This window comes from Triticum aestivum, chromosome 7B, assembly GCF_018294505.1.
Source record: "Triticum aestivum cultivar Chinese Spring chromosome 7B, IWGSC CS RefSeq v2.1, whole genome shotgun sequence".
Lineage (NCBI taxonomy): Eukaryota > Viridiplantae > Streptophyta > Magnoliopsida > Poales > Poaceae > Triticum > Triticum aestivum.
This window is the reverse complement of record NC_057813.1, coordinates 763,479,097-763,505,020: the sequence shown is the minus strand read 5'-3', so window position 1 is coordinate 763,505,020 and position 25,924 is coordinate 763,479,097. Positions and strand designations below refer to the sequence as shown.

Below are 25,924 nucleotides of genomic sequence, written 5' to 3'. Positions count from 1 at the left end.
TACGACAAAAACTGGATGCACTTCGTGTACAAAATGGACAATCTCTTTTGAAGTATCAGGGTTTCGGACGAAAACTCATCTGTTACAAAGGCGTTTCATTTTTTTTCACTTATTACAACTCAGAACTTTTTGTGCGTTTAGTATGCACCATTAAAAGCCACGTCATCAACTTTCAACCCTTTCTGACATCATTTGTTATTTTTCATGCATTTACTAATTTTTTTGAGCTAAATGACTCTGAAATTGAAAAGCACTACAAATGAACTTTGAAAAGGTTGAAAGTTCGCATTGTATCAACATTTCACCCACATAGCATGTGCCAAAAAATTGAGAAAGTTACGGCAAAAACTGGATGCACTTCGTGTACAAAATGGACAATCTCTTTCGAAGTATCAGGGCTTCGGAAGAAAACTCATCTATTACAAATGAGTTTCATTCTTTTAATTTATTACAACTCCAGACTTTTTGCGCATTTAATATGCACCATTCAAAGCCACATCATCAGCTTTCAACCCTTTCTGACATCATTTGCTATTTTTCATGCATTTACTGATTTTTTTTTGAGCTAAATGACCCTGAAATTCAAAAGCACTACAAATGAACTCTGAATAGGTTAAAAGTTGGCATGGTATCAGCATTTCACCCACATAGCATGTGCAAAAAAGTAAAGAGGGTTACTGCAAAAACTGAATGCACTTCGTGTACAAAATGGACAATCTCTTTTGAAGTATCAGGGTTTCGGACGAAAACTCATCTGTTACAAAGGCGTTTCATTTTTTTTCACTTATTATAACTCAGGACTTTTTGTGCGTTTAGTATGCGCTATTAAAAGCCACGTCATCAACTTTCAACCCTTTCTGACATCATTTGTTATTTTTCATGCATTTACTGATTTTTTTGAGCTAAATGACTCTGGAATTGAAAAGCACTACAAATGAACTTTGAAAAGGTTGAAAGTTGGCATGGTATCAGCATTTCACCCACATAGCATGTGCAAAAAAGTAGAGAGGGTTACGACAAAAAATGGATGCAGTTCGTGTACAAAATGGACAATCTCTTTTGAAGTATCAGGGTTTCGGACGAAAACTCATCTATTACAAAGGCGTTTCATTTTTTTTCACTTATTACAACTCAGGACTTTTTGTGCATTTAGTATGCACCATTAAAAGCCTCGTCATCAACTTTCAACCATTTCTGACATCATTTGTTATTTTTCATGCATTTACTGATTTTTTTGAGCTAAATGACTCTGAAATTGAAAAGCACTACAAATGAACTTTGAAAAGGTTGAAAGTTGGCATGGTATCAACATTTCACCCACATAGCATGTGCAAAAAAATTGAGAGATATGACAAAAACTGTATGCACTTCGTGTACAAAATGGACAATCTCTTTCGAAGTATCAAGGCTTCGGAAGAAAACTCATCTGTTATAAAGGCATTTCATTTTTTTAACTTATTACAACTCCAGACTTTTTGTGTGTTTAGTATGCACCATTCAAAGCCACGTCACCAACTTTCAACTCTTTCTGACAACATTTTCTATTTTTCATGCATTTACTGATTTTTTTGAGCAAAATGACCCTGAAATTGAAAAGCACTACAAATGAACTCTGAAAAGGTTGAAATTTGGCATGGTATCAGCATTTCACCCACATAGCATGTGCAAAAAAAGTAGAGAGGGTTATGGCAAAAACTGTATGCACTTCGTGTACAAAATGGACAATCTCTTTCGAAGTATCAGAGTTTCGGACGAAAACTCATCTGTTACAAACGCGTTTCATTTTTTGAACTTATTACAACTCCAGAATTTTTGTGCGTTTACTATGCACCATTCAAAGCCACGTCACAAATTTTCAACCCTTTCTGACATCATTTGATATTTTTCCTGCATTTACTGATTCTTTTTGAGCTAAATGACCCTGAATTTGAAAAGCACTACAAATAAACTCTGAAAATGTTGAAAATTGGCATGGTATCAGCATTTCACCCACATAGCATGTTCAAAAAGGTTGAGAGGGTTATGGCAAAAACTGGATGCACTTTGTGTACAAAATGGACAATCTCTTTCGAAGTATCAGGGTTTCGAGCGAAAACTCATCTGTTACAAAGGCGTTTTATTTTCTTAAACTAATTACAACTCCAGACTTTTTATGCATTTAATATGCACCATTCAAAGCCACGTCATCAACTTTCAACCCTTTCTGACATCATTTGTCATTTTTCATGTATTTACTGATTTTTCATGGCAGCAGAGTCCTGTGCAGGCGGAGGCAAAGCAGCTTGGGGCAGTGTTTGAACCGGAGGTGGAACAAACCTAATCTCGTATATGCTAACTCCAAAGTTTAAGGAACTATCTATTTGACATTTGACTGTTTTTCAATTCAACCACAGTCAAATTTCCCAACCAATGAACAGATGACACCTGTTTGTCCCAAAACCCCCCACCAGCCTGAGGAACTTACTGTGGGTAGCATTCGTACGACGGCGAGGTAGGAAGACGAGGACCCTCCTCGTCTTGGGGTTCCGGCGGAGGAGGAGGAGGGATCCTCTTGTACAGCACGCCGCCGCCGTCGCCACCGCTGGCCCCAGGATCAGACATGGACGCTAATTAAGGAAGTGGAAGTGTAGATCCGATCGGAACGGAAGTGTTGTGAGAAAGATAGAGGGGATATATGTATGACTGGGTTGAGATCTCCAACTAGTTTGGCTTATATATGTAGCGATCGTCTCCGGCGTATATGTATATGTAGACGCGCCAACCGATCTGATTCCTGAGTCGGAATCGATGACATCCCCGGCCGACTCCGCCTCCTCTACCAATTAATTATGGACTACTCCTAGGTACGATTAACTTAGTATAATCCTCTACCAATCGGGCGCCACCTGATGGATACGCCCGCCCGGCGCCCCCTAACTCCCTAACTTGTCCCTGACATTGTTTTTCTTAGGAAAAGTCCCTGACATCGTTCAGAGTACGTTTGAAGCAAAAGTATGTGAAAAATACATCTATCTATCTGAAAGATAAATACATATATCTATCTAGCCATAAAAAGCACAATGTGCATGAGTATGAGTAGCAAAAAAAACAGCCTCCACGGCTCCGGTTACTAGGGATCAAATGTTTGGTTTAGGACTAAAAATCAACCTGATCTCAAGTTTAAGCTCTCATTCGCTTTTGGTGATATTTCCAAACACGTTCTGCAGTATCTGCATTGTGTAAGGTTTCAGGTTTGGGTGTTGAAGGACTCGCACACCTCCAAGGGTGCGGCTCAGCTCTTTATATATTGCCAAAGGGTAATACAAGTACACGTTATATATGGTATGTAAAAACCCTATCGATATACAATACAAAGTCTAACACCCTTTCATTTTTTTTTGTATTTCTACTTTATGTTTACCTGTTATGGATCTTGACACGATGTTCGTCTCACCTTGATTAACCTTATCGTAAACATTCTGCATTCCATGCGTTCACACTGAAAACCGACGTTCCTTTTCGATCTCTATTTCCATGAAGAGGATTTTGCCTCCTTCTGTATTTCCCTCTATCCCCACAAAAGCTAATATGTTTTAGCGTTTGACTCCAGATCTGATGCAAGAATTTCGTTATGTTTTCACCCCTTCCATGTGCCGTGCGGTCTGCCCTTGTTGATGTCCGCTTTTGGCCCCATTTTTCTTCATTTTTCTAACTTATAATAGAAACCATCGCTCATGATAAAACTTTGTATAGGAGGACAAATTTAATCTTATTCTTTGGGGTTGAGGAATTACCTTCATCATTTGTAATGTGGGATAAGGTACTCTACTAATTAATTAATTAGTACAAAGTAGTTCGTGTGTGCCACTTTGAGGAGGGTGTTGGATGATAGGGGCATCTAACAACCAATCACAAACCTCTTCCCCCCCTGATTTTCAGTGGGGTGGGCCGTCCCGCTCACCTGTTGGCCAATGAAAACTAACCCACCCTGTAAAAGCCTGTAAACTGTTTGTACATGTAGCATTGCCGTACGTAGCGTGCCTGACCCACGCCGCCACCAGTAATAGACATATGATGGTGGTGAGCCACGTGTCACACGTCACCAATAATAGAATGCACTAGTGGTGTTGGATGATAGGGGCACACCATTAATATGATTTCCATCAATAACAAAATGCCACAGCATTTGCAGCACAAATCAAAATGCTAATTTTGTTCTATTTTGAGTTGAACACTAGTACTTCAATATTTCTAGCATGCATACACCATGTTCTAAAAACGTTCAACAAGTAACAACATGCCACTTACTTCATGGGCCTAGGAAGGGTGAAGCTAATGGGAGAGGCGACTGCGGGGGCGACGGCAGGGGCAACGGCCGCCCATGCACGTTCCCCGTCCCCATGCCTCGGCGTTCGGCGGTGAGTCGGAGGCCGCTTCTGGGCGCTCGCCGATCATGATGCGGACGATACGATGGGGAGGCGGATGCAGACTCGCCGGAGTCTTCACCGTCGACGACGCCTTCTGATTTGATTTGCGAGTTTTTTGATTTAGGTTACGGTGAGGAGGAGGTGGCATCGACTTTAGACAAAGTGCTGCCCCTAGATGATCTGGCAAGGGTAGGACTACACGTGGGGGAGAAGAAGGAGATGATCCGGCGAGTCGTTCATCAGAGGACGGTGGCGACGGCGACCAGGCCATGGAAGGGCCTCCTCCCCAAGGTATGTCTACCAAATCTTACTCTTTTCGATTTGATTCATCCGGAGTCTTGGACGATGGTTGTGAGGAGAAAGAAAGGTCGCTGGGCGATGGCTGGGCCGTAGCCGGCGGCGACCGTGGCGTCAGCGCCGGGAATCAGGCGATCGGGATCAGAGCTGCCCGGTCGCTTCGTTTGAATGAGTTACTCGGCCATGATGGGCTGGTGTTGGGTGACAACGTGTTGGGCTTGGCTAGGACTGGGTATGAGGCCCAGGTCCCCAGCCCTTCGGGGTCTTTTTTGGGAGCCTCGGCCATCAAGATCGATGGCATTTCAGATCCAGCGACTTTGGAAGCCTTGGCCTGTCGCGAGGCACTTGATCTTGCTATGGATCTTGACCTTGCTAAAATCCTCATAGCAAGTGACTGCCAAGAGGTGGTGAATGACATAAAAAACTGCACTGGTGGCGTCTATGCTAGTACCATTAGAGAGATAGTGGAGTCAAAGAATACGTTTGATGATTGCTCCTTCATCTTTGAGGGGAGGGCAACGAATATTGAGGCACATAGTCTCGCTAAGCATGCTTTTGGTTTGGATTTCGGGCGCCATGTATGGCTTTTAAACCCTCCAAACATCTCTTGTATCCCTATGAACATTTTTGAGTAATTAATAAAGTGTGTTTAGACTCAAAAAAAACCGGTCCGTCGATGCAGCCCTCGACATGCATGCGATCGAGTTGATGAGAGGGTTGACTAGTCCTGCTATCTCGAGGCTGTTTCATACTCCCTCCGTTCCAAAATAGATGACCCAACTTTATACTAACTTTAGTATAAAGTTGGGTCATCTATTTTAGAACGGAGGGAGTACGTCGGAGGCGGCTAGGGTTCGCCGGGTCGCTGTGCGGGGGTTCCCGAGGATCGGATTCGGGAGGGCTCCAAGAGTTCGTCCTACTGCGGCCATGGCCGGTCGGGCCGCTGGCCCTCCTCCCAAACCTGCGCCGCCCAAGCCTAAGGTCGCGCCGCCGATGCCCGGCTTGGCTCCGCGGCATGCGCCGCCGCCCAATCAAGTTGCGCCTCCGCCGCAGAGCAGGGCGGGGCTTACAGAGCAGGCGCCCACCCCACCGCCGCTTTATGGGGGCCAGCCTCCTGCGGCTAGGGCCGCGTCGTCGGCGCATCGACGAGGTGGCAACTCATGCCAGCACCGCTTCCCAACGTACCGAGGCAGGGAGGCCACATATGGCGGCCGTGGTCACCCCCCCCCCCTTGGCCAATGTGGTGACGAGGGATATGACGCGTATGGCGAAGGTCATCATCGCGGTTCGCCGTCGGAGGGCGGTGGACATGGATATGCATGGCAAAGTGACGGGTCGATAGACCGTCCGTTCTACGGACCTCCGGGAGGCTTCGTCGAGGGGGCTTCTGGTCCGGACTACAGGCAGAGAGGTGGCTTCCGTGCTCATCGTGGTCGCCGCGGTGGTGACCACGGAGGCAGAAACCGTCATCGTCAGCCTCCGCCACCCACCGCTACTGCGACCGATGTTGCGGAGCCAACGAGTTCCGCGGACGTGGTAGCGACTGTGCAGACGCCAGTGTTGTCAGGTCAGGCCATGGCCGCGGTGACGGCACTGGCTGCGGCAGCGATACCTGAGGCAGGGCCCAGTGCGGCGGGTACTGTCAGCGGGCCCGAGAAATCGGACGGTGAGCGAGCTTCCAAGTGGGCCCGGAAGAAGGAGAAGATGTTGTGTTATCGTTGTGGTGAGCAGGGGCACTTTATTGCAGAGTGTGTGACTGAGCTCTGTGACGCTTGCCTCAAGCCGGTGCATGAGACAGGGGAATGCCCGGTTCTGCGTGAACCAATGCCGAGTGTTACTATATATGGAGTGTGCTGCGCTGAGTTCATGTTCTTTGGGTCCCCTAGTGCGAGGGAGATCCCTAAGGCGCCACAGTGCACGACCACGGGGGTGGTCAAAGTGACAAAAGGTGTTTTGTCTACTCACAGATCATACAGAGGCTGCATGAGCTGGCACCAGGGAACTTTCAGTGGGAGCTGATTAGACTTGAGGCCAACATGTACAAGGTTGAGTTTCCAACTACTGAGGACCTGCAGAGACTTCTGAGTTTTGGGTTGTGCAGAGTCCCTGGCATCGAGTGTACCCTTGAGTTTCATGAGAAGAAGAAGGTCGAGCGGAAGGGCAAGCCTCTTACTCATGTTTGGTTACGGTTCTCGGAGGCACCATACAAGCCTCTGAATGATGTTCGGGTCGCAACCAGCTTGGGGAATCTTCTTGGGAAGACCAAGCGGGTGGACATGGCCTTTACCCGAGCTAACGGGGTGGCGAGATTGCTAGTTAGTGTTCTGGACATTGAGTTTGTACCGAATGTGGTTAAGTGGAAACGAAAGATTTATCCGGCTTCGGTTGTGCGGAAGTGGAAACGAAAGATTTATCTAGCTTCGGTTGTGCGAAGAAGTGCTAGGATCCGCACCTCTAAAATATGTCATGATGAAATATGAGAGGAATTTTTTGGAATAGTAGAGGTCTTAAAGACTTGGCTAAAAGAAGGTTTCTAGCGGGTGCGTCTATCGAACACCAGTTGGATTTTATCGCCCTCTCCGAAATGGGGAGGGACAATTTCACACCCCGGTTCCTTAGCACTTTATCAAGAGGTGTCGATTTCGACTGGCATTGCCTTCCTCCAAGAGGAAGGTCCGGTGGGATCTTACTTACGGTTAAGTGCGATTCGTTGGAAGTTTGGAGTGTGGTCATGGGAGATTTTGCGGTGAAGTTTCAGGTCAGATCAAATGCCGATGGGTTTAATTGGGCATTACTGGCGGTGTATGGTGTCGCGCAGCCAGAACTCAAAGCTGATTTTTTTGGCTGATCTTGTCCGTATCTGCGGTAGCGAGCAGCTCCCAATTCTGGTTGGGGGCGATTTTAACATTATTCGAAGGAGGGAAGAAAAGAATAATGATAATTTTGACGGCAGATGGTCGCTTATGTTTAATACCATAATCGAAAGCTTGGATCTTAGAGAGACAGAGCTTTCTGGTAGAAAATTCACTTGGGCTAATACATTGCCAAACCCGACATTTGAGAAGCTGGACCGTGTCCTCGCTAGCGTCGAATGGGAGCAGAAGTTTCCCCTGGTAACAGTCCAAGCGCTATCGTGCGCGATCTCCGACCACACCCCGTTGCTCGTTGACTCTAGCGAGGCAACCCATGTAAGGAATAAAAACACTTTTTCGTTCGAATTAGCATGGTTCGAAAGAGAAAGGTTCCTGGATCTGATAGCAAGGGAATGGGCTAAAGATTCATGAGGGAGGTCCCCTATTAAAAGATGGGAGAATAAGATAAGGTATCTATGAAGATTCCTTCGTGGGTGGGCTAAGCATATGAGTGGGATTTATAAGGCTGAAAAGAAAAGGCTCCTTGTACTTATTCAATCCTAGATTTAAAAGCCGAGTCCACCATTTTAGATACCAGGGAGTTGGAATCTAAAATGGAGGCGGAGATGAGACTGAAAGAACTACTTCAAGAGGAGTAATTGAAGTGGGCTTTGCGAGCTAAAGTTCGCAAAATCATCCAAGAGGTTATAAACGGGCCGGCCAGCAGCCATTCGCCGCCATGACGAGGTCACACACGTTTTTTCTTTTGTTTATATTTCCAAAATACTAATTACGTATACTTTAGAAAATAGTACTAATTAAGTTAGTTTTCTTAAAGTATTCATCGCACATTAAAAATGTGTTCACGCGGTATATCGAAAATGTTGCCTCGACTTCCAGAAAATGCTTGTACAATACAAAAAAAATGTATAAAAAGTTTCAAACATTCTGAAACATGTCAGTGCCATTTTCGAAAAATGTTATACAATGTAAAAAAAAGGGTTTGCATATTTTTTTTGAAAAATGTTTCATATTCAGAAAAATGTACATTACATTTTTAAATGTTCAACACTTCAAAGTTACGTTTGTGATTTTCTTTAATATATTAATAAAATTTTAAAAAATGTGTACATTATTTTTCCTTTAAACTCCACTCTCCACTTTCCACTCTCCAACAAACGGAAACAGTTGCCCTCCACATAAAACTCCTTTTTTATACATTATTTCCCCTTTAAACCTTTTCTATGTTGAATCTACACCGTTGAAAGCGGCATGCTCAAGCTTGAACATAACATGTTCAAGCACTTTCCTTATTTACAAGACCTATGGCGGGCGCAAACTGCTGCCCGCCACTGCTAACTTTGATTTTGTTTGGAGAGTTTGGGTATTGGTTAGCAAAATAGTATTTTCACGGGAATTTCTCATGGCCCACCACAGATACGTTGAGAACCAGTGGCGGGTGTGTCGCCTCACCCGCCACTATTGTATCCCGACTAATTCTTTGAAAATATAGGAGTGGCGGGTGATGGTTACTGCCGACCACTACTGATGATTTAGCAGTAGCTGAACCTTTTTCCACCCGCCACTGAAACTTCCCCAAAATAATTGTGGCGAGTTTCAGTCTCTGTTCCAACCACTAATGTGACCTCATCTATAAGCCTTACCTCAGTAATGGCATGGCATACGGGTCAGTAACCCAAAACTACATATATTTTTGGAAAATACTACAAGTCAACACTATTTATTGTGAGACGCAAGCTACCATTTCTAGTAGACCGGGCCTATGTCACATGTTGCATGTGTCAAACTGATGGTGTAGAGCATGTCGCTCCCTTGGACATCGCCACAAATGTTTGCTCTGGGTTAGATGTGGAATAAAATTATTAACACACATTTAAACGTGCAAGAAACAGTTTATTAGCACACATTTCAAAGTGTAACTAAGTGTTTATTATATGGTGGATGCCCAAAATTCTTTTCCAGATACAATGCACACATGTGACCAAATTCACATTACTAAATTTAATGGAAATTTATAATTAACCAAAACAGTTTATATGGGTTAGGTAAACGTGCATATGTAGCTAGGTAAACCCCGGTGGGTACTGCATATACAAGCCAATACACATACACATAATTTCAAAACTAGCACAATAGAGGCATGCCAAGCCATGTCACGCATGCAAACTCTCTCAAGGTCACACTGGAAAAAAAAGTGGCGCAAACCAATATACGGGTTGGCATATATTGCTGGGTTATCTTATCATCAGTACTTCCAAATGTATGCATGCACATAAGTATATATGTTGTGCTGGGTTATCTTATCATCAGTACTTCCAAATGTCATCCATTCCCATGTTCCTCAATGAGGTCTTGCCAATTGATGTTGCAGTGGCGTTCCCCGGGTAGTTGTTCATCAGCCCCGGCCACGACGTCCTCCTGTGACACCATCGACAACGGCCCACTCATAAGCTCAGCCCCGACCATGAAACCCTAATATGTGCCCGCATGTATCATCATATGTTGATGTTGTTGTTGGTGTTGGTAGAGCTGCAACAACGGGGTTGGGGTGGCCATCATCTGGTTGTGGTGCTTCCTATAGTAGTGGGCATTCATAATAGGACGCACCACGCAGCTCATTATAGATGAGCCAGCCCCGACATCATGCAACTACTACAAAGAAGCTCCAGGGAAGCCAATGTCGACGAAATGTCATAGTCCATGAAAGGTGGCGATATTTCTAGCTTGATGAAGCCCTGCTGGTGTTCTGCTCCCTGGACATTGGCATGGCATATGACGACATCACCACCTTCTTCAAATTGGTGCTCTTATGGAAGATCCTACAACGTGAAAATTTTATACTAAAAATTTATTCTGAGACGTAAGCTCCCATTTAGACCAGGCTATGTCATGTACTATATGTGTCAAACATGGTGTAGAGCATGTCGCTAGCTTGGACACTGCCACAAATGTTCGCCCTGGATTAGATGTGGAATAAAATTACTAACACACATTTAGAAGTGTACGTAATATTTTATTAGAACACATTTCAAAGTGTAAATAATTGTTTATGTGGTCGATGGAAATCCCCTCTAGGTCGGTGCACACCCAAAATTCTTTTGCGAGCACTGCTACACACACGATAAGTTTTAGACAATCTGCGAACGATACACAACATCAGCCGTTCATGTATGGAGAAGAAGTTGATAGCACCGTCCAAACCTTCCATCGTCCAAAGCTCGTGCGGGCTACTGTTCCAAGCAGTAGTTTCGTTCTTTTGCAGATACAATGAAGACATTAATACATTTAATGGAAAATAATATATGTAAACAAAATAACCAAGCCTCTATATCCGGGGATGATTTCGCTTGGACGTTTCGCCACTTGTGTGAAAATGACTTGCTGTTAATCTGGTGTTGGACACGTGCATTAGTTTGGTAGGTGGAGGGGTAAGATCTTCTTGTGGATCTAACTGTCCCGTGAAAATTTTCTTAACGTGATGTTCAACTATTCGTGTGGATCTAGCGATTCTGTTGGAGATTTGCTTCCCAGGTCAAACGGCTGGTTTGTCGTGTCAACCACAGGATGGCGCTCTCCCGCCTCACCGAGGTGTGCGCTTTGCTCGGGACTGCAAGTTCATCGTCGACAACCGCGACGGAAACGTGCAGTACACCCGGTACTACGGCTGTGACGCCGCCGTAGCCTAGCCGCCGACCTCGACCTAGACTGGACGTTGTGAACTCTGCCGGGGAGCTACTATCTCCGGGAGGGCGTGCTGGACCTCGATGAGGTATACGGCGTCCTCGACAGGGCCTGGTCCAAGCCGCGTGAGGAGACTGCCCTTCGCGGGGATCCAACCGTTGCAGCGTCCTCGATCTCAGGTTCGCACATTTCTCTCCTTCTATAAAGCTATGGTACGCAATTTGCGTACCCTCGAAAAAAAAAAGATCTCAGGTTCGCACATCAATTTGTTTTTGTCTTACCCGACCGGCCTGTGAATCTGTGATTGATTGCGCCGGTGCTGTTCCACCTGGGGACAGGGCTGTGCGTGGTGCGGCGGTAGTTGATGCAGCCGCTGGACTTGGGCCCGTGCGCCCACGCTTGCATCTCGGTAGTTGATGCTGAGCGTACGCCCACGCTTGCACCAGCGGCACCTAGCGCTGCGGGACAGCCTGCTGATGTGCCTCTATGTGCAGTGCGCGGGATGGCGAGTACACAACGGTTGTCTCTTCCTCACTCTCTATCCCGTGCGGCCTGCCGTCCGTGCTGTGTTGTTTGCGTGCATGTGCTGCTTGTGCGCTCCTGCTATGTCGCGCGTGTGTGTGTGCACTGTGCTGGTTACTGGCTTCGTGAGTTCGTGTAATCGTTGCCGGCGTCCGTGCTCTGTAGTTGTATGCGCTGTGGACGACGATGTCGCCCCTCTCGCTGCCAACGTAGAACCGTAGAAGCCTCTCTTGCCGAAAGCAGCACTGGCAGGCTGTACATCTTTGTATTTATTTACTTATACGAGCTCAAAGGTTCTTATATTAACTACAAATTACATGTGCTTATACTTTGTACTACTATATATCCTTCTAAGTATGCCATGACACACAAACATGGAGAATTTTTTTAAAAAAAAATCTCTAGAGCTCAGCATAATGGCTCTCGGAAAGAAACACATTGGCTCTGGCCATTATAGTTCATGCTTTACTAACATATGTGTCACTTGACTACAATTAATAACCGAACCAATTCCAGTCAAAACTATTTATTTACAAGATTTATATTGTAACCCATTTTTCACCAGTTCTCTATACTTACTAAACAGTATGGGTTTACCCACATTCTCATATTTGTTGTATGTAGGCATCAATACTAAAAATACAGTTTTACCCTATTCTCATATTTGCTGTATGCAGGCATCAAGTTGTGATGAATTTGGAAGACACACTATTAACTTACATAATAAGATCCTTAAGGGTAAAAAACGCAAGCAATGGCAAGGTATTAACAACCTATTTTTCCCATGTTGCTTACTGAAGGTGAACAATAAGATGCGTTTTAATGGCCCTCTCGACCTGCTGTTTATTTTATATTTAGGTCGGTCCAGATTTTATTATTCATATGAAAACTGTAAAGTTTGTACTGTCATGTTCTAGCTGTTAAAATGCTTACCGTGTCAACAGGACAATGCAAGGTGTTGTTGCGAGTTGTCGGTTTCAGTATTCATTCTTTTCTGCAGCACATCAACTTTACATGGACATCTTACGTTTTTCTCCTAGTGTTTGATTTTGAAATCTTACTTTTCTCTCCCAGTTTATATTTCTGAGAGGAAAAAACTTACTTTATTAATCAAAATTTGTATGCGCGGCCTACCTGGTTTATACTACAATCACTGTACCTTTTCTTCATTGTGTGATGTGTTCCCATCTCACTAGTTATGTTTCTCTGTGTTGTATATTTGTTTTTACTTTGAATGTTATGAGACAATGGCCAGTCTAAAAGATCTGGCTGAGAGGATGTTTTTCAATTGCTATGTCATGAATGCAAGTTAGTCACCAGTCAGACAAAAAAACTGCAACAGATGGTCGTACCTATTGATATTTCTTCCTATACATAAACATTGGTATTTCCAGTTTTATACACAAACATTATCTCGATGTATAGCTGAAGTCTATATGGTCATAAATGACTGATTCAGGCATAAGTCCATGCACATTATTTGCCCCATGTATGAACTCTATCATGTTAACTACTAATATGACACTCCCTCGGTTAATGATGCCTTTATATACTGAAACTAACGGAAGAAAGTTATCATTGTAGCATGCTCTTTGTTGTATAGAACGGCGTGGCAAGAATAAATGAGTCTTATTGGAGAGGTCGCAATGTGTATTTCTCTATGCCTCTTTCCAGTTTATCTTTCTACATACAGGGTTCTCTTACCTTAAACCAGTAACATTTGTTGTAAATGGACACATCGTATCGATAAGCATTAGGCGCGGCGTGCCGCCACGTGGGCTAAGCTAGTAGTTTATACTATATGGGTTTAAAAGAAGTATGGTGTACCCACATTTACAACACATGGATATGTAGCTAGGTATACCCGTGTGGGTAGTGCATATACAAGCTAGGTATACACCAATTGAAAAACTAGCACAAGAATGGCATGCCAAGCCATGTCATGATTGCAAACTCTCTCAAGGTCACACTAACAAAACAAATGCGGCGCCAACCAATATGCGGGTTGGCATATATCGACCGGCCGTCTGATGGATGATTAATTTATGCATGCACACACATATATAAGTTGTCTTGGGTTATCTGATGATCAATTCTGCCAAATGACATCCATACCCATGTTCATCGACGAGGTCTCGCCAACTACTGTTGCGGAGGTGTTCCCTGGGTAGTTGTTCCTCAGCCCGACCACGGCGTCACCCTGTGATAGCACCGGTAACAACCCACTCACAGGCTCAGCCCCGACCATGAGATCCTGATCTCCACCCATATGCATCATCATCTGTTGATGTTGTTGGTGGTGTTGGTAGAGCGACAACGACAGTGTTGGGGCAGCCAATATTTTGTGGTGGTGGTTCCCGAATTAGTGGTCATTCATCATAGGAAGCGCCACACTGCCCATCATCGATGAGCCAGCCCCGACATCATGCAACTGGTATGAAGAAGCTCCAGGAAACAGCGGTGGATGCGCCCACGTTGATGACATGTCATAGTCATGAGAGGAGGCAATGTATCTTAGTCGACAAAGCCCTGGTGATGTTCTGCTCCCATGGTCATTGGCATGTCATATGATGGTATCACCGTCTTCTTCAGTCTTGTGCTCTTATGGAAGATACTGGAAACCACCCACTGTTCCTACAAACATACATAAATTAAATAGGTTCAAATCAACTGTGATCTGTAGCACGCCCCAGGTGTGATGCTGTTGTCGCAGATGCCGATCACTTTGTCACTAGCTGCTTAAATTCGACACATATCTTACATAACTTGGGTATTTAGGCGCCCCTGCACAAGTGTCCATCTCAAGAATTGGCAACACAGTGACTCCGCTAAGTCTCGACTCCAATTTTTGGCCTCGGTCAACATTTCCATCCTTAACATTTAGGACACATGAAACGCCATGACATTCTATGGTGGCATTTACTAACCTCGGCCTACTAGTATGAACATTATCTATGATTTCTCTCTTTTGACCCATACGTTCAGGGAACCTACTCAAAAGGAGGCCACTATGTGATGGTCGACGTTCCTCCCCGCACGCATCGGTGCAACCTTATAATTGTTTCCATGTATTGGCTACTCTGACTAATATTTAGTTGGGGATTCTATCGTCTGATTGTTCAAAATAACTAGCTAACAACTCCCTCCGTTCCATAATATAAAAGTGTTTTTTACATTAGTGTAGTATCAAAAAAAGACTCTTATATTATGGGATGAAGGGAGTAGCTACTAGCATGTTGATCATTCAAGAGTACTACTCTACAATAAATTTATTATATACCTTGGAAGCCACGTTGGTGCTGGTAACGCTGCGGGTGGTGGTGGACGGTTTGGATGTCAGCTGCTTGCTACTCTCGAGCCTACTCATGCATGATCCGGTTGGTCTTCTCCCCCCAGGCGCCCAACCCTTGTAGAAGACGAGCGCCTTCTTCATGCCGATGACTTTGAGCGGTGGGTGGAATATCTCCTTATCCTTTTTGGTGGCCTTCCAATAGCCGGCATCCGTCGCGCGGTTTGTTCATATCCTGGTGGGGTACTTGCGATCCTTTCGGGAGTAAAAGTACCACTCCTTCTCCCCCATCTTTGCCTTCTCTGGTAGCTCCGATGGATCGTACTTGTTGAGGTTCACATCCTCAATCGCTGCGGCGACGAAGATGATCTTGCACCTTGGGGACCACATAGAATTTGATGATCTCCTCATCCGTCGGGTGGAACCTATGTTAGACAATGTAAATGTGTACGTGGTGGTGTTGTATAAACCACGTACACTTATAGTTGTGTTGCGTGAGTTGTACTCTAGGTAGTTTAGGTTAGTTGGGATTGATCTCTATCTTGTATAGATCTTAGCTTGAGGATCAATCCACCAACAACCTGGCTACCGCCCTTGTACCAACATTCTATAAATAACACGCAACGCGTCCCTGCGAAAGTATACGCTTCAACCACTTTTACATGGTATTCAGAGCCTAACCTCTAAGCACATCCCAAACCCTAGCCATGGCCTCAAGCTCCACCGCCGCCGCCGCTGCACCAGCCCTCATTCCCATCGCCGAACGCCTCCATCGCTCCAACTTCCTGGTGTGGCGTGCCCAAGCCATTGCTGCCATCCGCGGCGCTCAGCTCGTCGCCTACATCAACCCCGACAGAGAAGAGCCGGCGCCCAAGCTCATGGACAAGGAGGGCAAGCCAACAGATGCGCCCAATCCGGTGTACGAGATCGCCAGGGCGCAGGATTCCCAGGTTCTGAGCTTTCTATTCAATTCAGTCTCACCTCCTGTGATGATCCAGATTGCCCACTACACCACGGCCTCGGCAGCATGGACTGCCATCACGGAGATGTTCATCTCCCAAAACCAGGCACACGTGGTGAACACGAGGATCGCCCTGTCAAACACCAAGAAGGGCACCTCGACTGTCGCCGAGTATATCGGCCGCATGAAGGCGCTCGGAGACGAGCTAGCTTCTATTGGGAAGCCCCTCACCGACGATGACATGGTGTCATACATACTCGCCGGCCTCGACTTCGACTACATGGGCTTCGTCTCCTCCCTGTGCGCCAGGGCCGAGCCGATCAAGGTGAACGAGCTCTACTCCCTCCTCGTCGGCTTCGAGAACAGGCCCGCCATGTTCGACGACGGGCACCAATCCTCTCACTCCTCCGCCAACGCCGTCTCCCGTGGTGGTGGCCGTGGCGGACGACGGGGTGGACGTGGCGGTGGCCGCAGAGGTGGAGGCGGCGGCCGCGGGCAAGGCCGTGGAGGTCGCGACCAAGGAGGAGGCCGCAACGATCTCCCCGAGCAAGGTAGTCAGAATCCCGACTCGACTGCTAGAATCCTACAACTTCACGACCCTACGAAAGTATGTCGATCCAAGTCCCACTATGAATCCGGATCATGTAGAGTCCATGTTGAGTCACGATCCAAATCATAGAATCCAGTACAAAACTGCGGAATCCCGACTATGCTATGGACTATGCCCGATTCTACTAAATTATCTAAGCCATTTGTTTAGTTGTAGCAGAATATTATGCCATCATTCAGACCCTTTTTCACATGCTCATGGCCCTTTATTCCCCTCCCAAGCCCAAACACTCAGTCGCTGACATCTTTATTTGGCTCTCAGAAACCCTAGATCAAAATGAGGATCAGTCTTGTCGACGGATGGAATTAGCGTAAGAAGGAGGATGCGTCAAGATCAATCGGAGAAGGAGAGAAAGATTCGTCAAGGTTCAACATTGCGGATTAGCTATACAAGTGATCGACTATTCAAGAACTCTTAAAAAACCTCCTAAGTAAATTTCATGCACGGAAGATTTAAAGGTTCTATATATTTCCCTCTCATATGTGTTCCATACATGCAAGCTAGATTGTAGGATAGCCATGAAAAGAAGTGGAATACAACTAGCATTGATGTGTACGTTTTTTCTCTATATTTTTTATTAGAACTCTATAGAACCCATATAAATTTTTGGCGTGGATATAAAATATATTATTTGAGAAAATCTAGTAGAATCCTCGATTCCACGACTCGATACTACGAATCGATTCTGTCTAAGGAAAATCGATCCGACTCCGAATCCCGACTCTGACTACCTTGTCCCCGAGGTCTTCTGTCAGATCTGCTCCAAGCCCAATCATGTTGCTATGGAGTGCTACCGCCGCTTCGACATTGCGTTCACCAAGGAGAAGAGCGCAGAGGCTGTCAACACCAACACCAGCTCCTACGGGGTCGACACCAACTGGTACATCGACACAGGGGCTACAGAGCACATCACCAGTGAGCTTGACAAGCTCACCATGAGGGAGAAGTACTCCGGCCAGGATCAAGTGAACATGCCCAACGGCGCAGGTATGAAAATTAGCCATGTTGGTCAAGCCTACATTCATACCCTCACTCGCAATCTTCATCTTAAAGACATATTGCATGTTCCTAAAGCAACCAATAACTTGATCTCTGCTCATCGATTATCTCATGACAATCATGCCTTTCTTGAAACTCATCCACACTATTTCTTTGTCAAGGACAAGGCAACGAAGAAAACCCTCCTGCAAGGCAGATGTAGGGGTGGCCTCTATCCCCTCTCATCTGCACCTTTGAGCTCGGGCAGACAGGCGTTTGGTGCCACTAAGGTCTCTCCATCGAGGTGGCACATCCGACTAGGTCACCCTTCATCAACAATCGTTCAGCATGTTCTTAGGAAGAATAAAATTTCCTTTTCAAATAGTGAGTTGAATAAAGAGAGTATATGTGATGCTTGCCAAAAAGGCAAAAGTCACCAACTCCCCTATCCGAATTCCATTAGTGTTTCCAATGCTCCTTTAGAGCTAGTTTTTTCTGATGTATGGGGGCCTGCCCGAGATCCTATTAATAGAAAGAATTATTATGTGAGTTTCATCGACGATTTCAACAAGTTCACTTGGATTTACATCCTTAAACATAAGTCTGAAGTGTTCAAAATATTTCATGAATTCCAAGCTCTTGTTGAATGACGCTTTAATCGTAAAATCATCACCATGCAAACAGATTGGGGTGGTGAGTACGAGCGTTTAAACTCCTTTCGGCAAATTGGCATCATTCATCACGTCTCCTGCCCTCACGCGCACCAGCAAAATGGGTCGACCGAAATGAAACATTGGCATCTTGTGGAAGTCGGACTTTCACTATTAGCACATGCCTCCATGCCCTTAAAATTTTGGGATGAGGCTTTTATAGCTGCCACCTATCTTATCAATAGAACTCCCAGCAAGGTGATAAATCTTGAAACACCTCTCGAACGATTGTTCCAGGAAAAACCAAATTATCATGCTCTCCGCACCTTTGGGTGCGCTTGTTGGCCTAATCTTCGTCCATTCAACTCTAAGAAGCTTGAATTCCGCTCCAAACATCGTGTTTTTCTTGGTTATAGCAATCTCCATAAAGGGTTCAAGTGTTTGGATGTAGCCGCCGGATGGGTTTATATATCTCGTGACGTCGTGTTTGATGAAACCGTGTTTCCTTTTGCCTCACTAAACCCCAATGCCGGTGATATCCTTAGGTCAGAAGTTCTTCTTCTTCCTGAAAATTCTGTCACCAATGAGCCTCTTGATCATGGGGATGAAATTAGTGCTAATCCATCAGTTAATTTTCATGCAAATCCTGCCATAAAATTTGGAGGAAATCCCGTTGTGCGTCATGATTTTATGCAGCAACAGCCTGACGCGGAACATGAGGAGGATCCAGGTGCTGGCAGCGACAGTTCTGCAGGCAGCGATCCCGAGCGAAATCTCTCGACCGCCGCGCCTGCAGGTGGGTGTTGGGGAACGTAGTAATTTCCAAAATTTTCCTACGCACACGCAAGATCATGGTGATGACATAGCAACGAGAGGGGAGAGTGTTGTCCACGTACCCTCGTAGACCGTAAGCGAAAGCGTTATGACAATGCGGTTGATGTAGTCGTACGTCTTCACGATCCGACCGATCCAAGTACCGAACGTACGGCACCTCCGAGTTCAGCACACGTTCAGCTCGATGACGATCCCCGGACTCCGATCCAGCAGGGTGTCGGGGATGAGTTCCGTCAGCACGACGGCGTGGTGACGATGATGATGTTCGACCGGCGCAGGGCTTCGCCTAAACTCCGCCACGATATGACCGAGGTGGAATATGGTGGAGGGGGGCACCGCACACGGCTAAGGAACAATCCGTAGATCAACTTGTGTGTTATGGGGTGCCCCCCTGCCCCCGTATATAAAGGAGGGAGGGGGAGGTGCGGCCGGCCTAGGAGGGGGCGCGCCAAGGGGAGTCCTACTCCCACCGGGAGTAGGACTCCCTCCTTCCTTGTTGGAGTAGGAGAAGTGGAAAGAGGGGGAGAGGGAAAAGGAAAAGGGGGCTGCCCCCCTTGTCCAATTCGGACCAGAGGGGGGTGCAGGCCTCTTTCCTTTTGGCCTCTCTCGTCTATTCCCGTATAGCCCAATAAGGCCCATATACTCCCCGGCGAATTCCCGTAACTCTCCGGTACTCCGAAAAATACCCGAATCACTCGGAACCTTTCCGAACTCCGAATATAGTCGTCCAATATATCGATCTTTACGTCTCGACCATTTCGAGACTCCTCGTCATGTCCCTGATCTCATCCGGGACTCTGAACTCCTTCGGTACATCAAAACTCATAAACTCATAATATAACTGTCATCGTAACGTTAAGCGTGCGGACCCTACGGGTTCGAGAACTATGTAAACATGACCTAGAACTATTCTCGATCAATAACCAATAGCGGAACCTGGATGCCCATATTGGTTCCTACATATTCTACGAAGATCTTTATCGATCAAACCGCATAACAACATACGTTGTTCCCTTTGTCATCGGTATGTTACTTGCCCGAGATTTGATCGTCGGTATCCAATACCTAGTTCAATCTCGTTACCGGCAAGTCTCTTTACTCGTTCCGTAATGCATCATTCTGTAACCAACTCATTTGGTCACATTGCTTGCAAGGCTTATAAAGATGTGCATTACCGAGAGGGCCCAGAGATACCTCTCCGACAATCGGAGTGACAAAACCTAATCTCGAAATACGCCAACCCAACCTGTACCTTCGGAGACACCTGTAGTACTCCTTTATAATCACCCAGTTACGTTGTGACGTTTGGTAGTACCCAAAGTGTTCCTCCGGTAAACGGGAGTTGCTTATTTCTCATAGTTATAGGAACATGTATAAGTCATGAAGAAAGCAATAGAAATATACTAAACGATCAAGTGCTAGGCTAACGGAATGGGTCATATCAATCACATTATTCTCCTAATGATGTGATCCCATTAATCAAATGACAACACATGTCTATGGTTAGGAAACATAACCATCTTTGATTAATGAGCTAGTCAAGTAGAGGCATACTAGTGACTATATGTTTGTCTATGTATTCACACATGTATCCTGTTTCCGGTTAATACAATTCTAGCATGAATAATAAACATTTATCATGAAATAAGGAAATAAATAATAACTTTATTATTGCCTCTAGGGCATATTTCCTTCAGTGGGGACAGCACCTCGCCCATGCGCAGCGACAGCGACCGGCCTACGCGCGACCGGCGCGACTGCGACACGCCCACGCGCACGCCTCCGCCCGCTGACGCTGACTGCGGGCCCGCTGGGAGCAGCCCCACAGCACACTCTGGATCAGGCGGGTCCAGGGGCGGTACGGCGGCCCTTCCGAGTCGCCAGGTGGCGGCCTCTGCACCGTGCATCGACGCGGGGGAACGGCGGGCCCTCGACAACATCTCTGGGTCTGCCGCGTCTGCCGCTGATCCTGTCGAGATCCGCCTCGGATCGGGCGCGCCTGGCCCCTCTGCTGATCCTGTCGAGATCCGCCTCGGATCGGGCGCACCTGGCTTCTCTGCGACAGATCTGGTGGGATCTTCTGCGCCAGCTGCGGGATCTTCTGCGCCAACAGTTGTTGCATCCGAACAAACTCGACATACACGTTCTCAGCATGGTATTGCAAAACCCAAAGTACGTACAGATGGTACGGTCAGGTATGGTTAAACTAAGTTTGCTGGTCTTACTACTGCAGAAGAACCACATAATTTACATGAAGCCTTTGCAAGTAAACAATGGAAAAATGCAATGGATGAGGAATATAGTGCATTAATCAAAAACAAAACTTGGCACTTAGTTCCTCCGGCCAACGGCAGAAATATTATTGATTGCAAATGGGTTTATAGAGTTAAAGGAAAAGCTACAGGAGAAATAGATAGATATAAAGCCAGGCTAGTTGCAAAAGGTTTTAAACAAAGATATGGCATTGACTACGAGGACACCTTTAGTCCAGTTGTTAAAGCTGCTACTGTCAGACTTGTTCTATCTATTGCAGTATCAAAAGGTTGGAGTCTTCGTCAATTGGATGTGCAGAATGCGTTCCTTCATGGCGTTCTAGAGGAAGAAGTGTATATGAGACAACCTCCTGTGTATGAGGTGAAAAACAAGCAACATTATGTATGTAAGCTTGATAAGTCCTTGTATGGGTTGAAACAAGCACCTAGAGCATGGTATTCTAGGTTAAGTGAAAAACTTCAAAGGCTTGGCTTCAGACCATCGAAGGCTGACACTTCATTATTCTTTTATAGCAAAGGCAAGATCACCATCTTTATGCTTGTGTATGTCGATGAAATTATTGTGGCTAGCTCTTCATAGGAGGGAACTACAACATTGTTGGAAGATCTCAGAAGGGATTTTGTCTTAAATATCTTGGTAATTTGCATTATTTCTTGGGAATAGAGGTGAAGAAAGTCAAGGATGGTATACTTCTAACTCAAGAAAAATATGTATCAGATGTACTAAAACGTGCTGGTATGATGAATTGCAAAGTGTCAAATATGCCTCTGTCCACATCCGAAAAGCTCTCTAAGGAAAATGGTGAAATCTTGGAACTCATGATTCTACAAATTATAGAAGTGTGGTAGGTGCATTTCAGTACTTGACTTTAACAAGGCCTGACATATCCTTCTCTGTCAATAAAGTATGTCAATTCTTGCACTCTCCTACACTTAAACATTGGACTGCAGTGAAAAGAATTCTTAGATATCTCAGAGGAACCATGAGCACTGGACTAAAAATTTCCAAGTCAAGTTCTTCATTGGTAAGTGCCTTTTCAGATGCAGATTGGGCAGGATGTCCAGATGACAGAAGGTCCACAGGTGGCTTTGCTGTTTTCTTTGGACCCAACTTGATATCTTGGAGTGCACGCAAACAAGCAACAGTATCAAGGTCCAGTACTGAGGCGGAATACAAGGCTTTAGCAAATACCACGGCTGAAATTATATGGGTTCAAACTCTGTTAAAAGAGTTAGGTGTGACACACTCACCAGTTGCATGCCTTTGGTGTGATAATATTGGTGCCACTTACCTTTCAGCAAACCCAGTATTTCATGCAAGAACAAAACATATTGAAGTGGACTATCACTTCGTGAGAGAAAGAGTAGCCAAGAAGCTATTGGACATTCGTTTCATTCCCACCAATGATCAAGTTGCAGATGGCTTTACCAAAGCCTTATCATGGCGTAAACTGGAAGATTTCAAGAGCAATCTCAACTTGGTAAGTTATGATTGAGGGGGAGTGTTAGACAATGTAAATGTGTACGTGGTGGTGTTGTATAAACCACGTACACGTATAGTTGTGTTGCGTGAGTTGTACTCTAGGTAGTTTAGGTCAGTTGGGATTGATCTCTATCTTGTATAGATCTGAGCTTGAGGATCAATCCACCAACAACCTGGCTACCGCCCTTGTACCAAGGTTCTATAAATAACACGCAATGCGTCCCTGCGAAAGTATACGCTTCAACCACTTTTACAACCTAAACCCCGGCGATAGCACCAACTGTTGCTCCTGAACTTGAAGGTGGTCTTCCATGGTAGTGGCTTTCTGTGCAACGGATTCTGGGATGATGGAAATATTGGACGCAACCATAAAGATGTATATAACTATGGAAGGACGCTAGGGATATCCATGGAGGCGCTTAGATAGGAGTAAATGCGTGTACTGGAAAGGCCCTTGTAAGAGAAGCCTCAACATTTCCAGACCTTTGTTTAATTTTGTATCTTGTGGCACTGGCTATGGATGGATAGATATCTTCCCCATCTTTACAACTGTGCATTGTTTGACATGTTGGAGGAGCCACACACTTGTGGTGAAAAGTAGCAACGTCTCTCAAACCTATCCAAACCATGACATGCCAGCTTGTATACGTGGTATTCGTGCTACCCCTACTCGTGCCATATGTATGCTTCTCTTGTTGGTGTTTTCCTTTGTGATGCAAAGCAAACAAACACTCACATTTGTGGTACCGGCTGGTTGCGCATATATAGCATTGCCCGCTATTTTCTATGATGCTTGACATAGATGTATCTACCTGCAAATACTGTATAGCCCCTACCATTTGTTTACACAAAAATTGTGTGCGTTGTGGAAGTGTTAGGCCCCTAGATTGACTGGTACACCCAGCCACAGTTTGCTTAATTGCTAATCCGCCATGCCGTGGTGCCTGTGGGTGTCAGCCACAACTAGGTTCACATAGTCATTCTGTTACCAACCGTAACAGTCGAATGATAGCATGGCCTTCCTCGTCCGAAATGGTTTGCACATCGACCTTCTAAAATATACGACGCACTAGCCCAGCGAGCACATCAGTGGGGTCCTCGATATTTACGATCAGGTGGGTGGTGGGTGCATTAAAAAATCAACCTATTGCTGCTTTTGAGCCCAGTATGACGCAAAGCCCTGGAGAATCAGTTCTCAGTGAGAATCCACAACGTACTCTAGATTGCCGAATCTGACGATCCGGCCTAGAACGACGTTCTTGATCTGGCCCAGGTGGCCAACCGAGTTGAGAATGAAGTTGTCGATGCCGAAGATAAACATCTGATCCACCCAAAGGTCGCACTGGATTATATTGGGGATCCCATCAAACCTCGGTGTTCAGTTCTCGGGAATGATTCTCCCGTATGCCTCAATAGGGTGCCTCAAAGAGGTGATTAGGACGAAGGGGAAACAAGGAGGCGAGTTTACCTTGGTTCGGCACCTCTTGGTGGAGGTAAACTCCTACTCACTGGTTGCGATAGGGGTACGCAAAGTACAAGTATAGAACCAAGGGATTGTAGATGATCTATCGACTAGCCCGGCCCTGGTCTTATATAACATACCTGAGGCCCTAGAGTTACACAACCTAATCGGTTCCATCGGCGGAGGAGGATAGTCCTCCACGGCCCCATATTCCTTGACTTGGACGACAAGGATTCTGGAGTCTTCTCATCGAACCCCATGGCCATCGATCATGGTGCAGGACGGAACCGACCTAGGGGGTACTCGGGCCGGCCTACCAGGCTGGCAACCAACATGGTGAGGCACCCTTGGGCAATAACACGGTCAAGTAACATGAATGTGACACCTTATTTTGCCTTCAATTAGCTCAACTCAGTCTTTCTGGCTTTCTTCACCGGACGAAATTCCACCTAGTGCTGCATTATCCTTAGTAGATGTGGTAATGCTGGAACTTATTTGGACTCGCGTCACGAAGCACATTGTCTGAGTAACTAATTATGGACACGCGTATATTTTTCCTCAAGGGTTCTTCAACATGTACACTTTCTTTTGGTACTTGCAGGTGATTGGTGTAAGTTGTAATAATATGTAAAACAATATCATAATCAAAATACTTCTTCTTCTCATGTGTTGCCGTGCAATTCTTGTGGTACATGAGGTCATGGCAGGCTGTTGGTTCCATCCTCCGGGCAAGGAGGCTGCAACCGCGGTTAACACATAACAGTATAATTTTGGTTGCGGTTTTTGTTATTAGTGACGATTGATGAAGTATATCTTGATATTATTCCTACTTATTTTCTTAGAAATGGCCATATCTATTTCCTAAAATCAAAACCCGTTCAAACTCCTACAAACCTTGATGCACAACAATACTATATACATGTTGTCACTATTTATATACTACTCCCTCAGTTTCTAAATATTGGTCTTTTTAGAGATTTCAGATGGACTGCCACATACGGATGTATATAGATATATTTTAGAGTGTAGATTCACTTATCTTGCTCCGTATGTAGTCATTTGTTGGAATCTCTAGAAAGACAAATATTTAGAAATGGAGGGAGTATATTAGTAACTAGGCGTGCATACATAATGGATACCAACACAACTAGTAAATAAATCAGTATATAAATCACTAAGTGCAACAACATCCTACATCTCTTATTGTGTTGTGTCTGGTCGAGTATTTAACCAAAAACTACCACAATTCACGGAACCGTGACGAAAAACTACCACTTTACGATTTTGTGCGAAAAACTACCGCTTTTTTCCTAAACTGTGGCAAAAAACTACCAAGTCTAAAAAGAGCCCGATTTGGCTCTTTTAAGCGCGTTTCTGACAGAGTTGGCCACACTTAATAAGCGGGCTAAAAAAGCAATCGGGTCCCTGTTTTTTTCAAAAAGCAATCCAGTCCTTTCGCTCGATGCAGCGGCGCGCGAGGAGGAGCTCGACGGAGTCCTTCTCGTGGTCCACGACGGCGTCGCTCGGGTGGACACGGACGGGGCGCGGGCAGGGAACGGGGCGCCCACGGGCGAGCGCGGCGGGGCCAGGCGCGCGGCCACGGGC

General features: G+C 45.5%; 1 pseudogene; it reads right to left on the bottom strand.

The window, feature by feature from the left end:
• Window positions 1–13,868: 13,868 nt before the first annotated feature.
• LOC123160716 (NAC domain-containing protein 92-like) lies at window positions 13,869–23,170 on the bottom strand (annotated as a pseudogene).
• Between the last annotated feature and the right edge of the window lie 2,754 nt (window positions 23,171–25,924).